Source organism: Canis lupus, chromosome 12, assembly GCF_003254725.2.
Source record: "Canis lupus dingo isolate Sandy chromosome 12, ASM325472v2, whole genome shotgun sequence".
Classification (NCBI taxonomy): domain Eukaryota; kingdom Metazoa; phylum Chordata; class Mammalia; order Carnivora; family Canidae; genus Canis; species Canis lupus.
This window is the reverse complement of record NC_064254.1, coordinates 30477980-30494038: the sequence shown is the minus strand read 5'-3', so window position 1 is coordinate 30494038 and position 16059 is coordinate 30477980. Positions and strand designations below refer to the sequence as shown.

The 16059-nt window shown below is 35.4% G+C and overlaps 1 pseudogene; it reads right to left on the bottom strand.

Moving 5' to 3' along the window:
• Positions 1-2368: 2368 nt before the first annotated feature.
• Positions 2369-3915, bottom strand: LOC112658725 (importin subunit alpha-1-like; annotated as a pseudogene).
• Between the last annotated feature and the right edge of the window lie 12144 nt (positions 3916-16059).

Here is a 16059-nt window from a genome sequence, read left to right as displayed (position 1 = left end):
AAAGAACAAAACAAGCTGTCAAACTTATGAAATCAAAAATAGATGATTTTAATAAGGGTTTTTTTAAGGTGATCATAACCTAGTGAAAGGTTTCAAAATGTTTTTAACTGAAATGTGAACCAAATTCATAATAGTTTTTTATCTATTACAAAATGGCTCTCAGGCTAACTTGATAAGTAATACCAACCGACTCTTAAGTTCCAACAAAAACAAGTATTTAGTATCCCAGGCATTTAAAAGCAGAAATCAATTATTTGAGGTTATTTGGATGAGAAAAAAAAGATAGAAATGTCAGAAGTGATTCAACCTTCTAACTTGTTCCAAAGTAATAACCAAAGTAGGACAGTCTCAAGATCTGGTGGTTATCTCTGAGGAATGTACCTGGTAATCTACTGAGGTGATTTTAATGTATCCACTTAATATATAACTTTTCTGTATTCTTCATTTTCTGATGCTTGATATGTTCTTAGAAAAAACATTCCTGGGGATTTAGACTGAGCCTATGAGTATCATCTAAGCAAACAATGCATTTACCTCAGTAGCACCACCCTCCTATAGAGTCTTAATTATCTTATAATTCCCTAGAAACATATAAAGCCAGTTGCTAGGGATCAGAAGCTTTTGAGATCTTAACTTTTACTTCTACTCTAAGACTTTTACATACAAAGCCCTTAAATACAATATGATGTCCCAGTATGGATCTTGGAACAGAAAGAGGACATTTGTGAAAGTTTTAGAAAGCATAAAGTCTGGAGTTCAGTCAATATTATTGTAATAATATTAAATGCCTTTGTTTTGATGAATATGCCGTTGTTACATGTTAACATTAGAGTAGACTGGGTGAAAGGTATATGAGAACTCTCTATAATATCTTTGCAACTTTTCTGTAAATCTAAATTATGCCAAAATGAGTTTAAAAATTATTGAAGTTCTTAACATTTTGTTGGCTTATTTGAAGCTACGACTGAGACATAGGAGCAGAGGTCAACCTGTTGGCTTAACTCCTCTGTCTCAAGAAAACAAATAAAATAATTAAAATATTTGGGGGTTAGATAATGAGGACTAATTTGCCTTTTCATTTTTTAAAAGAATTGATTATGTTAACTTTGCATTTGCCTATATGATTTTTCTTTTAAAACAAGTTATTCTTGCATTTTTAAAATGGTAGAAAATAGCTTAAAAATGTAAAGCAATAAACCTTCATTCAACCATTATTCTTTAGTCTCTTCTACCAAAGACTATGACTTTTAAGTTTTTCTGATTTTGGTTACTTCTATGTTTCAGCAATATATATGTTTTTAGCCTTGATCTTTATTTAATTCTTTAGATGCATAATTTTACTGGACTTAAAAAAATTACAACCAATCTCCTTCTTTCCTTTTCTTAATAAAATTATAGCAATGCCCTTGCATTCTCTGCTAGACACTTCTGTAATGTGTCATTCCTCCAGAGAGTGTATCCTTCTAATCACCGCCAAGTGACGTGAAATATCAGCACTCCTATCAATACTTTTTCCACTTTTCATTTTTTCTCAGTCAACTAAGACTGTATTTTCCATTTTCCATGTTAAGGTGTATGTTCTTTTCTGTAGCCATCATAGCATTGCTAGTTTTCTATGTTTATTCTAAAATATAATATCCAATATGATTTGTTCTATAAATATTATTAAATGCAGGATCATGTACTAGGATCTGTTAATCTTTACAAGACTCTCAGGTAAATGACCCTGAATATACCTAGTGTGAAGTTCCACTGGATCTCTAATTGCATTATAAACTTTCATAGGAGAGGTTATCATGGTTTTTATTATTTTTATTTTTAGATTTTGTTTTTCTTGTCATTTTTCTTTGCCTTTTTTTCTCCTGGATATTCATAATGTTTTTATTTGTGTCTGTGTCTACTTATTCTGTCTTATGTCCTACTGTGCCTAAGATTCTGCTTGTGTACTTTGGTCACCTGAATCTTATATCTCCAAATCTCCTTTATTCATGAGTTCTAAACTCTGTGGCCAATCTGAAATTATTGTTCTCTGGACCTGCTGCACTGCTTAGACCCAAAGACTCTTCTTCTCTACTCTTGTCTGACTCCATTTGTTTATTTTTAAAATGTTTTTAAGGAAAAAGATGAAATCTCGTCTCTACTTACAGGACACTGCATGACATGAACTTCCACATAGAAATAAGAAACCCACTGAGAGGAGAAGTTTCATACACTATGTACAGTTTGGAATTGTTCAAGTATAGTTTCCTTGTAAAAAGTGCTACGATAACAAAACACATTTAAAAACAGTTCTTAGTAGAGAAACAATAAGACAAACTTATACCAGACTTGGTATACAACAAACAGGTTTATTCCTCAGCTACACAATCTAAAAGTTAAAGGTCTCAAGAGTACCATCCTGAACTTGGAATGTATAGCCTTCAGAGGCTGTTTTCTGGCACAACATTTGGATCTTCCTCTTCCTCTTCCTTGATTCCTTCCCAATCAAATTTGGTGACGCTTTGTACATAGACTCATTTTCGTGGTTTTGTAGAGCTTCGGTTTTGTCCAAACCTCCACATTCTTCCATCATTATACTAAATTTCTCAATTTTACCTAGTCTTTCAACTGCCTAAATGATGTCTGAAGCGGCATCCAGAATACCCAGAATACATTTGGTATCTTATGCAGTTGAGAGGTTCATCAATGGTTCTTTTATGCCATAACAAATGAGGAACACAATCTGTTCAAACATTCCACTATTTCTATAGTTGGTTATGGCCCCAACAGCTTCCTTTAGGGTCTTAAAGTCTGCCCTGGAGAGAACACCAATGAGGAATGGGATTAATCCATGATTTTCAACTTTCTGTATTTGATCCTGGTAACTGGCTGTGATGTTTGATATTGTCCATGTAGCTTCCTTTTGAATATTAGTTTTGGGGTTCATTAGTAGGCTGGGAAAGATAGCTAGTGCTCCTGCATCTATTATACCCTGAATCTGTTCATCTGTTCCAGTGACAACATTTCCTACATCACAACGGGCAATTCTATAGCACCTAGATGCTTCACAATTTGGGGCACAGCTTCTGTTTTCACAACCATTTCAATCCATTCATTTGGACCAGCAATAAGGTAGGAAATGGCCCAGCAGATATCTGCTAATACTTCTGGATCATCATGATGCAGGAGACGAACTAAGGTGGGAAGAATCTGCTCTACCTCATCTAACAGGACTTGTTTCAACAAAGGTTTGAAAATGTTCAATAAGGTTATGTAAGTAACTACACTCTAAAGATGACATATCAGGAACTTCAAGGAGAGTCAACAGTGAGTCAGCTGCCCATATTTGATAACCACGTCTCAGAAAACTGAACCATCACCTGTAGTATTAGAGCCCACGCAGCTCATTCCCTAATGATGGGTGAGGGAAGATGTCAACAGAGGAATGAATGTTGGGGTAGCACTTCCATCTACCACAACCACAGTCTTTCCAGAGGCAGTGTTAGTGAGCGCCCAAGCCAATTCAAACTGAATAGGACTCCAATCAGTTCTGCCCAAGAAGGACACATATTTTGGAATCAAACCAGCCTGATTATGTGGTCTGTGGGGGTTGTTTTTCTCTAGAAAGCTGTTTCCTAGCAGCTTGAGTAGCCTGGAGCTGACTTTCTAAATTGTTGCTATTTGTGACCTTGATGATGCCATCAACAGACCAATTCATTGTGCCCTGGCTGTTGAAGATTCCTGCAGTGGAAAAGTAGTGTCATCAGGAAATGAGCTTACATTTCTCCTTTTCATCATTTGGTCATTCTCCTTAGATTTCCTCAGTTCTACCTTAACTTCTTTTCATGCTGCCTCATTCTCCATACTGTCTTTCCCCTTGTTCTTGAAAATGTTAAGCTGGGAAGTTTGTGAATTAGCATTCTCATTGGTGGACATGGTTAGGAAACAAAGAAACAAAGCTACATGGCTGGCTCAGGCTTTCACAGGATGCAGTGTGGGGGCATCACAAGATGCAGGTCAGCTGCCCTCAAAACGTCCAGCATGGCTCAGCCCAAAGATGATGTGCTGACTCCATTGGTTTAAATAAAATTTTAAATTTTAAATTTTAATTAAAATTATTTTTTAATAATTTAAAAGAAATTCTGGGATGCCTGGGTGGCTCACTGGGTTAAGTGTCTGTCATCAACTCAGGTCATGATCTCAGGGTCCTGAAATCATGTCCCCATGTCAGGTTCCATGCTCAGTGGGGAGTCTACTTCCCCTCTCTCTCTGCTCCTCCCCTCTGCTATCTCTCTCTAAAATAAATAAAATATTTCTAAAAATATTTCTTGTTATCTGAATCTTTTCTGTAGCAACCAGTTCCTGCTTTGTGTCTGCAAAATGTATTAGAAGACATTTACTGTAGTCATTTTTTTTCGGTAGTCTTTTTTAATGCTATCTTCAATTTATCTGCATTAGCTCACTGTCTAGGAATCAGATCTTTGGTTTGTATGTACTTGTCCTCTAATGTTTCTCATGTTTTTCTTAATATACTGGCAATACGTGTTTATTATTCATATTTGCAATGCAGCAATATATTAAATAAAAATGTCCCTCTGTGACATTTCATTCCACAATATATAAATTAAAGTAGCCATAAACTCTCCTTTTGAATCATTGTGCTGCTAAGATTATGTATCATTGAAGTTTACTTGTGATACAACTATATGTCTTTGTATACTTGGAAATAAAACAAACCATTTGTTTATCTTCTAATTGATGGGATCCAAAAAACTTAACATTTAAAGCCTCTTGAATATAATTCCATTTGGATTTATATAATATAATTTAAAATTAATGTAATAATATTTGCAGATAGAAGAAATTAAAAATAAAAACTATATGTTTTGCTAACAAACCTAGTGAATTCTGAATAAAACATTTATTTCCTTAAATTTATTTCCTTTGGTCAAACATTCCCAAAATACAACTTGCTTTTAAGTGTTCTGTGGTTCAGTGTAACTTAAAAAATGACATTTCACAACTATGAAGGAGTCACTATTATCAAGAATCAGGTTTTAATATAATTTCAATAAACATCAATATATTGTTTAGATGTTAATCTTAGATATAATTTTTGAACGTTTTTCACTATATTTGGTCCAGAAATGGAAACTAACAATTACCTCCAAATAGGACATTTTTCTCTACTCTTTTTTCCAATGTTTATCCTTCTTCTGTGAAAGACATTTTGGAAAAAAAAAAAAAAGAAAGATATTTTGGGCAAACTTTGAACTAATATCTAGCTCATGTTTCAGCAATCCGCCATGATATGCTGACCTAAGATTGTAAGTGTTTAAGTCAAAGAGATTTGTATGTGTGTCTTTTCTTTCATGCAATTTATGAGGATGGACTAAATTAAATTGACCTTTTGAATCATAGTTTTTATAGCTCAAACTTAGGTAAATAATATATACGTCATGTTTTGTTTAAGAATGAAGTGACCCAAATTTAGACACAGTATATACAAAATGAATTTTAGTTATTTCTCTGTCTACCACTGTTTTTTGTCTTTTGCTGTTGTTTATTTTGAATGTATTGTTATATTTTCCCTATCTCAGTTCTGTCAGTTTTGAAATAAGAAAAACAAGACAAAATTAGATTTACAGTTAGAAGAACTGGGTTCAGGTCCCGACATCATTTATTTATACTGGAAGTGATTGCAACATAAGGCATGTGGCCTCTGTGATATTTAAATTTCTCACATATATGACTTTTTTAATATGCCATTTCCTAATGCTTGTGAGACTTAAATAAAAAAAATTAAATGATAAAATTTAAAAATGTGTACTTCCATGGTGAACAACAATTTTACATACGTGTATACTAAGCTCCAGAAGGAAAATAATCTTTTCTCTTCAGTAGATTAAAATATTAAATATTATGTACATTAGAAATGTCACATTTCGAGGCACCTGGGTGGCTCAGTTGGTTGAGCATACAACTCTTGGTTTTAGCTCAGGTCATGATCTTATGGGTCATGAAATTGAGCCCCCCAATAAGCTTCATAAAATCTAAAAAAAAAAAAGAATTATTTACATTTCCTTTTCCCTTAGTGGATTAAAATTATAATATATACGTTAGCAATGCTCACATTATACGAAGGAAAAATATACAGAAATACTTTAACAGTTCTTTACAATCAAACTGAAATTACATTGTACTTTCTCACTCTATTTGGTTCATAGAATCCTTTTTCCATGTGGCCAGTTCCTTTTTGAACTCTTTTATATGATCAGGAAAATAGATTTTCACAATCTGATCTAAAACATTCTATGTCATAAATTGCTTCATTATGTCTTAAGCAACTTCTATGTTCTATACTCATTCTGGATAATGTTCTAAAAACTTTTCTAGACATATGTTTATGAGGATGAAAAAACAGACATGAATCCTATTTTTAAAGATTCTACACTTTACCTAGAAACAGATATATATATCCAGTTGAATTTTTGTTATTTAACAGATTTGGTGGCAACAACAGTGTAATCTGAAGCAAACTTCTGATGACATTCAGGGACAAAGAGAAACAGAGGCATGGCACCCATGAACCCCTTTTTGAGTTCATTGCCTTACCATTTCTGAAAGATATGGCTAAGTTCCTCTGGGTTCTGAGCTCCATTCTCTTAGTGCTGAACTCCCGATCCAATTGGGTTTTCAGTCAATTCCCTATTTGTTTGGTATCACCAGTTCCACAATGGGAAATTCTGGTCCTTGGTTCCATACCCAGATTCTATATTGGAAACTGCTGGTCGAAATTCCCTATTTGTTTGGAATCCATCCCCAGATTCCATGTTGGGAACTACTGGTGTCAACTGCTGTACCCCATTTGTTTAGAATCAACTTGCAGTGCCCATTTGTTGAGGTCTGCTGTTTCAATCCATTCCCCAGTCCTAGGTTCCATGGTGGGAATTATTGAATGTGTATACCAGGGCTTCTCATGGTCAAGATGCAGTAATATCACTTGGTTACTAAGACATTAGGAAGCACATGTTTGTTTTTCTTGTTTTTTTGTAGATCAAGGCTAGCTACAAGAAATAGTATCTTTAAATTCTGAGGAGTTAAGCATACCATCTTCCAGCATGCCTGCTTATTTTATGTCTAGGAACTATAGTCCTGGAAGCTGTACATATCTACAAAAATGATAAAATTCTACTAAAAACAATCTAGAATTATAATGGCCATTATGAGGCATGTTCCAGTTAGACAACATCATTCATTTAAGAAGCACACTTGAAAAGAAGGGTTCCCAAATTAAATAAATAGAATAGGATGGATCCCTGGGTGGCGCAGCGGTTTAGCGCCTGCCTTTGGCCCAGGGCATGATCCTGGAGACCCGGGATCGAATCCCACATCAGGCTCCCGGTGCATGGAGCCTGCTTCTCCCTCTGCCTGTGTCTCTGCCTCTCTCTCCTCTCTCTCTCTCTCTCTCTCTGTGACTATCATAAAAAAAAAATAAAAAAAAAATTAAATAGAATAGGATAACTTTTTAACTTTGATGCCAAAGCTTCCAAAAGACTTCAAAACTCCAAAATAGCTTCATTAAAAGACTCATTATAAAAGGCTAGTGTAAAATTAGAGACATAGAAGATAACTAAAGCAAAAGACAATAAAACTGATGTGACTCCAACTGCTCCCCTTTTCTTTATCAAGTACTCACATTTTACTAATTCTCTGTCTGAGATGACTTTCGGTTCTGAAGAGATTAGTAAAGTTATCTTTTAAAATCTTTAAAAATAAAACTACTCAAGATTGCAGACAAACCTCCTCATGTGTATTTCACCCTTTGGTTAAAGACTGAACTCAGAGTCATAGTTAAAGAATTTCTTAACCCTAAGGAATATCCTCAAAAATTTTTCTTTTCTTTATTTAGAATAATTATTGGGGCCTAGGACCTGACTGTCATATTTTTATCAGCTAGTGCACATATTGGTAGGACCTAGTAAAGCCTAAAAATGGATGTAAGAAGCAAAATGACAAAACCTTGAGGAGGATATTTAAGATCCTTGACCTTCAATGTACTCCCCTTACAGATCAGAAAGAACTTGCAAAATAGCAACTGAACTTTTACAGTTCATTCCTAGAGGTTTTTCTGCCCTTACTGATTGATTGGCTTATTATTCAAACATGCAAACAAAAGAAAGATGAATCTGTAGCACACTTTAAAGCCCATTCAGAAGTCCTCTTCTGACGGTATTCCAGGTTCATACAATAAATAAGGTCACCAAACTTACTGTAGCTGTTGTGTTTGTAAATGAATTATATCCTGAGATTAGTGGATTAATAAAAAGGGCAGAAAATAGTATGGGAAGCCAACTCTCTGACTGAACTCATGACCAAAGCTGAGCACTTCGAAGCAAGACTTCAAACAGAAATCTGCCAGGCTATTAGCCTTGCAGCCACAACAAAGCAAAGGCTAGAGACCTCAAATAATACCTGGGCCTTTCACATTGTGCCTTCTAGAGTCCCATCATGAAATTACTGGTCCAGAAATCAATGTCTCACTTGTAATTAACCGGGGCACTGAGAAAAAAAGATTGTCCTCAAAGGTCCTATGCAAATTCTTCAACTTGATTGCCTCCATTTCTACCCCCAAGATAAGCCCCTATATGGATCTTACCCAGAGTTAACAGGTTTCCAAGGGCTTCTCCAGTAAACTACCAGTAATTTCCTTAAACATTCAAGAGGAAATTAAACTTGAAATTAATGTGAAATCTTGCCAAGTATTAACTGATGGTAGAGCTACTTTAACCCCTGTTTTCAGAGGAAAACAAATCCCTTAGAGGGAAAAAAAAAAAAAAAAAAAAGTTTTACATGTTGTAGGTATCCAGTAAAGCTCAGAGGGGTTTCTATTTCAGCCAGTACAAATGACTCTGGGACCTTTTATTGAAAAACATTACCTTTTGCTATGAGATACAGCCCCTTTCAATCTATTAGGTAGAGATCTCCTTTCTAAAGTTAAAGGACATTTTGCTACCAGTGGAGACCTCACCTTAGAATTTTCTGACCAACCTGAACCTGGACTTTTATATTCTTTACATTCTGCTTTTGATACAGAAGAAAAAGAATTCTAACAAAAGTCTTTAATTTAATCAAGGTGCCCGAAATTCTGCAGGCTGCTTCTAATACTAACATTGGAAGAATAAAAAGTACAGCGCCTGTAAAGATTCAATGGATGTGACCAAACCTTTTCCTAAATTGCTTCAATATCTACTAAGCCTGAGACCATACAAGGTTTCCCTCCCATAGCAGAAGAACTAATCTCCCAGGGGCTAAACATTCCCTGTACCAGCCCCTGTAATGCCCAAAAGCCTAATGGGAGGGGCTGGCAATTTGTTCAGGGCTTGAGATTTATTAACAAGATACTTATTTCCCATTTCCTAGTAGTTCCAAACCTGAAGACCCTTTTGTTGCCAAGTTCCACCAGACTGAAACGGTTCACTCTTGTAGACTTCTGATCAGCCTTTTTCAGAACCCCCTAACAGCCAGAATCTATTTATGTTTACTTGAAACAATCAACAATATACATGGACAGTTATGCCTCAAGGGTTCACTGAGGGCCATTCTTATTTCTCCTAAGTACTTCACCTAAGATTTAAGCATCCTTTAGCTATCTGAGAAATCAAGCCTTTTACAATATATAAACAACCTCTTGCATGCCCAGTTACCAAAGAGGCATTCATAAAAGATTCCTTTTATTTGCTACAACAGTTAGCTGAAAAGTAACATATGGTCTCTTAAAAAAGGAAAAATTATAATTATCTCTAGACATTGTTCATTACTTAGGTTATAATCTAAGTGCTGAAGGAATCCAGCTATCTCCAAAAAGGATTAAGCTAAATCCAAGTATTTCCTAGGCCCTCAACTAAGTGACAACTTTGTGAGTATCTGGGTATGGCTGGTTATTGTAGGCTATGAATTTCAATTTTTTTCTACTGGCTTCCCCACCCTATGAACCAAAGTTTTGGTCCCTCAACCTCTTTCTTGGAAAGTAAACATTAGCAAGCCGTTTTTAAAATAAGCACTGCAAGAACTGCTTGCTCTAGGGCTATATAACTACTCAAAACTTTTGTTTTGAGCATGAAAGAGATAACCAAGCCCTGGAAATGCTCACACAAGAACATGGTAATAAACAGTCCTATTGCCCTATTAAAGCAAACTTGATTTAGTTGCTTGTACTTAACCGCTTGTCTTAAGGGTATAGCTGCAGTTACAAAATTAGTAGAAATCTCAGCAGATTTAACCCTAGCAAATAGAATTTGTTTACAAACTCCATATGCTATACAAAGTCTTATTGACTCAACATTCCTCTGCATGTAGACTAACCTCCTATGAGATTCTTCTGCTTTCATCACCTAACCTACATCTGAAATGTTGTAGCATTCTTAGTCCTGCTACATTACTGCCTCTGCCTGCCAAAGGAGAGCTCCATGACTGCAGAGCAGTAGCATCCTTTTGCTATCCCATATTCTAACAAGGTGTCCTGATTTATGAGACACTCTTTTAACTAACCCTGATTCAATCTTGTTTGCTGATGGGTCATACTGTTCAAATGATAAAGGGAATTTCCAACCTATTTATGCTATTACTACCCAATATGAACTACTTGCAAGGGGAAACCTCCCACAAGCAGAGCTCCAGGCCCTTACCTCAACATGCCAGTTACCAGAAGGATAAATTGTTAATATTTATACTGACAGCCAATATGCCTTTTGGGTGATCTATGATTTGAGGATGCTATTGACACAAAGGGATTTTTTTTTACATCCTCTGGAACCCCAATCAAAACTGATCAACAAGCAAGCCTTCTTCCTGCTATGCTCTTACCTTCTGAAATTACTGTGATCAAAATTGAAGCTCACACTCAAAGGATTAAACTTGAGTATCAGAGGAGTGCAATATGGATGGAATCCATTCTGTTTTGGCAAAAATTAATTACTCATTGCTCAACTTTTGCCGTGTGGATGTCCTTATAATATGGCAGCAATCTGATCATGAATCAGAGAAATTAAGATGGGCAAACAATGTTTGGAAATTATATAAGCATTTGGGGCTATGAAAACCAAGATAGCTGCTTGGTTCAACCAGCAACCTGTTAAACCTCATGTATTTTTTGCATTTCTTCACCCAAATTATGCATTTTAGATGACTCAAATTTTGGATAGATATTGGTAAGGAGACTTCTATAAGATTGCAAAAACAGTATACCACCCATATCTAACCTGTCACGTCCATAATCCTAGAACACTACTTTTGTCTCCAAACATCTCAGACTTCCTCCCCATGGAAGGAAACACCTGCAGCTGGACTTCATTCAACTATCACTTAGTATGAGTTATCAATATGCACTTGTTATTGTAGGTATATATTTCAGATGAATTGCAGCCTTCCCCTGCCAACAATGCTGATGCCCCCACATGGTAGCAAAGAAGCTGTTAGAAAACATGTTTCTCACTGGGGATATACCTTCCACAATCTCCAGTGATTGAGACGCTCACTTCATGGAACAAATTGCATAAGCCTTAATGAAAATCTTGCAAACTTCTTGGAATTATCACTGTACCTCTCACTCTCAATCATCAGGTAAGGCTGAGAGAATTAATGAGATCCTCAAACTAAAAATCTCTAAATTTGCTGAAACTACTGGACTCCCTTGGCCTGAAGTATTCTCTCTAGTCTTCTGACTGTTCACAGTACCCACTTTGAGAAACATAAAATCACTCTACATTAAATAGTTACCAGTAGAACAGTGTCTATTGGTATACAAATTTCTAGTTATTTCTTGTTTTATGCTAATGTGAGCAGATACATAAGTCTTTAATGACTTATGCTCCAGCTTCTCATCAATAGGTTAAAGAAAATTTCCTAAATTCCAGTAAAGGATCCTGTTGGTCCTCCTCTGGATCCTAGTGACTGAGTATTCTAGAAATGTCATCAGACGAAGACAGTCCTGGAGCCCTACTAGAAGGGATCTTACCAAGTGCTCCTGACCACTGACACTGCTAAAGAAGAGGAAGAAGATATTGAGCCTTGGGTTGCATATCACAGCCAAAGAAGGTTCTACCTGATAACTGTTCCTGTGAAGATGCTCAAGACCTTTGAATCAAACTGATGAGGAAGAGAAGTAGCTGACATGAAGTAGACTTTTTTCACCCAATATGCTGGATAAGACTTCATATATTAATAGAACATGAAAACTTTTTTTTTCTTTCTTTCCTTTAGTCCTGTATTGGCCTAGAAGGATAACACTCTCACCTAAATCTCCCAGAGAGTAAAATTTTAGACTAATGAATTTGGCATCAAGGTATCTAATCTATCCATAATGCTAGAGACCCTCTGGTCCTTCCTGTGACCAATTTCTTTTCTAGTTCCAATTTCACTGCAAACTATGGTCGACCGTCCTTAGTAGTCTCTCACTGAGGCCAATTTTCACAGCCAGAACACTTAGTGTCTTGTTTCTTCCTTTCTCCAAATATAACTGGACTTACTCAACAACCTACATAAATTTTGCACCCCCACATTCTCAAGAATACCTAGATTAGATCTATCCCACCTCCTAAGAGAACTCACCAGCAGTACCCTTATTTGCAAGGTATTTAGAAAAACTCTTAGTTCAATTTAGGAAATTTTCTTCTTGTATATGCTAAAAATTGGCCGTAGCTTGAGTGGATAAACACAGAAATCCCTGCAAATGAACAGATTAATAGTCCCTCCTTAATTTGAATTATTTATTCCTCACAGAATTTGTCTCCAAGTCATTCTCTTGGACCTGTGAAGGCCCAAATAATTGGCACATTGCCAGATAATGCCTCTTAGATTATCTAACTATGCAGCTAACTTTCCATAAAATATCTCACTGGTCATAACCCTCAGATTTACCATCCACTTAGAAAGGATCTACTAGAAAGCATTCATGAAGCAAATATAAATGAGACTATGGTCAGAGACCTCTCTTTAACTCTAGAAGGTACTGCAGAATCCATCACTAAGGCAGTAGCTGCCCCCCAAAATCCCTAGATTTTCTGGCCATGATTGTCCTTAATAATGGGATAGCCCTTGATTATTTTTAAGCTGAGCAAGGAAGTGTCTGTGCTATGGCCCACCACCTGCTATAACTGGATTAACACTTCTGAGGAAGATGAAACTCAGTTACATACAATCACTGGGCAAACCACTTTTCTTTAAAAGGTGACTTCTTCAGTGGGGTCTTCCTTTGACTTATTTGATTTTAATTGGTTTGAGTCTTAGTGATCATGGCCTCAAGTGCACTCCAAATGTTATTATAACCATAATAATCTCCTTGGTGTCTTATTATCTCAAAAGCATTAAATGCACGTCACAGCCACTAACCATGAAGCAAATGATCTCCCTAAGACAAGAATATCAGAAAATATGTGAAGAGAATGACAGATTTAAAGATTATTAATCTAGAACTCTGACCTGTCAATGTCACAGGAACTAAGCAAAACCATTATGACCTATGGATACCACAAAAAGGAATAACAAAAGCTGCTAGTGATAGCTGAGAGGGGCAATAATGCCTTAAATTTTGTTCACATCCTCCAGTCAAGCTAAGGGTCTGAACAAAAGTGGGGAATTGATAAAAAAGAAAACCATAGTTCCAAATAGGGTCACTTGTGCTAGGCCCACATCATAAAACAAGGATTTAATATATAATTGAATTGCAGTTGCAACTTTTCCCAGGAATGTAATGTTAACCAGTCAGTCTAGAATTTCCTGGTCAGCACCAGGGAGATAATCCAATAAGAACCTTTTGTCTCTCAAAATGAGGTGGCCTTGCCTGATATAATACTTTTTTTTTCTTTCTTTTCCATTTATTTATTTATTTATTTATTTATTTATTTATTTATTTGGTCTGTTTATGACTTCCTTGCCCTCTGTTTAAAACTCCAAAGGGCTACAGAAAGCCCTTTGGAGTTCCTTTCTACTCACTTGATGGGATGCTGCTTATTTATGAATCATTCAATGAAACCAATTAGATCTTTAAAATTTACTCTGCTGAACTGTTATTTAACACTACAATGAAGAGTTAATTAGTACCACTTATATTTGAACACCATGCCAGAAGCTATTGTAGGGATGAGAAAGTTTTCCTTTCTTCCCTCTAGGTTCTTTGGCTTTTCAGTAATTAAGTTGACATAAAACAAATTAACAGAAGAAAACAAACGGAAGTTTAAAAACATGTATATTTTGTTTATACATGACCCAGAAAAACTGAATAACTCCCCAAAGTGGCCCCAGCCACCAAATTAAACATACTTTAAAACCTTCAGTGGTTTGTCTCTGGCTGTAGGACAGAGCTTAAGTTATATGGCGACATATTCAAGATTGTTAACCTTAGTTAACATGTTATTAAACTTCTGCTTGTGTTTCTACTGTTAATCTGGCATTATCATCATCATCATATTATTATTACTATTATTATTAAAGGGTGGTCTCAGCCAAGAACTTCAAAGAATAAATGGAAATTATGTTTCCTTCCTTACATAGGTAAAGGCAAAGCAAGATGAATAAAATAGGCTTTAAATTTTATATGTAACTGCCCATTTCACATTTATCCCACTTATACTAAGGAATCTTTACCAGCAGTTATTTATGCTAAAATAACAAATATTACTCTATTCTAAATAGAAAATTAAATCATTAAAAATATTTTATTCTGTACAATGTGAACATATCTCTAGATCCTTGAATTAATAGTTTCACATTTTTTAAATTTACCCTTTTAATCATCTTTAAGTGTATGATTCAGTGGTATTAAGTTCATTCACAATGCTGTGTAACCATCACTGCTATCAATTTTCAGAATTTTTTAATCTTCTGAATTAGTTTTACATTTTAAATAGAGCCCTTAAAACCTTCCAATTCTTCACAGTTCCTTTAAGTAATTTTTTTGTATTCTAGACTACTTTTATGGCATCACACTACTAAATGTCAGTACTTTCTGATAATTATTTTGTAGTTATTTTTATTTTTTATTTTTTTAAAGATTTTATTTATTTATTCATGAGAGACACAGAGAAAGAGAGGCAGAGACATAGGCAGAGGGAGAAGCAGGCTTCCTGCAAGGAGCCAGATACTGGACTGGATCCTAGGACCCCAGGATCATGACCTAAGTCAAAGGCAGACACTCAACCACTGAGCCATCCAGGAGTCCCTGTAGTTATTTTTAAAATTGAAATATAGGTAAATGCACAAAAAGAATGTATAGATTTATACATTTTATAAAGGAAACACATCTAGAGGTTCCTGGATGGCTCAGTTGGTTAAGAGTCTGCCTTTGGCTTAAAGTCTGGATTGTGGGGTCCTGGGATCAAACCCCGAATTGGGCTCCCAATCATGGAAGAGTCTGCTTCTCCCTCTCCTTCTGCCCCTCCTGCTGCTTGTGCCCTCTCTCCTTCTTTCTCTGTCTCAAATAAATAAAATATTAAAAAAAAGTAAACTCATCTATATAGCCATCACAAATATCAGGAAATAAAACATTATCAGTGTTTAGGAAGATGCCCTCACCTTTTCCCTATTTCCATACACTTTTCCACCTTCCACCACAATATAAAAGAGAAGTTATGGAAAGTTTTGTGGAAAGTATCCATGCAAAGAGAAAACAACCGCCATGGAGTGGAGCAGTAATTGAAAGCTTATTTTAAGAAATAATGATAGGAAAACATCAAAAAAGATCGGATTTAGATAACTTAGAAATTCATGCAGATGTGTTCAGGTTTTATGCAATTGAATTCAAGTATATTGTGATCTTTCAAGTACTCACATCCTTTAAAAGTTATTTTGTTCTTTAATCTTGTTGAATCATATTATAATTGCAAAACATTTTAAAGTCCATCTTCTTAAATATAAACCATTCTACCTTGTATCAAGGGTAAGAGTAACCTATGTATAAGAAAGAAACACAAGAGATATTAAGACTCAAAATATAATCTTTTCTAAATTTGTAGACAAGGTTTAATTTTAAACCACATCATGTATCATTATAGTAAAAGATGGGGAAAATTTAATTTAATACAG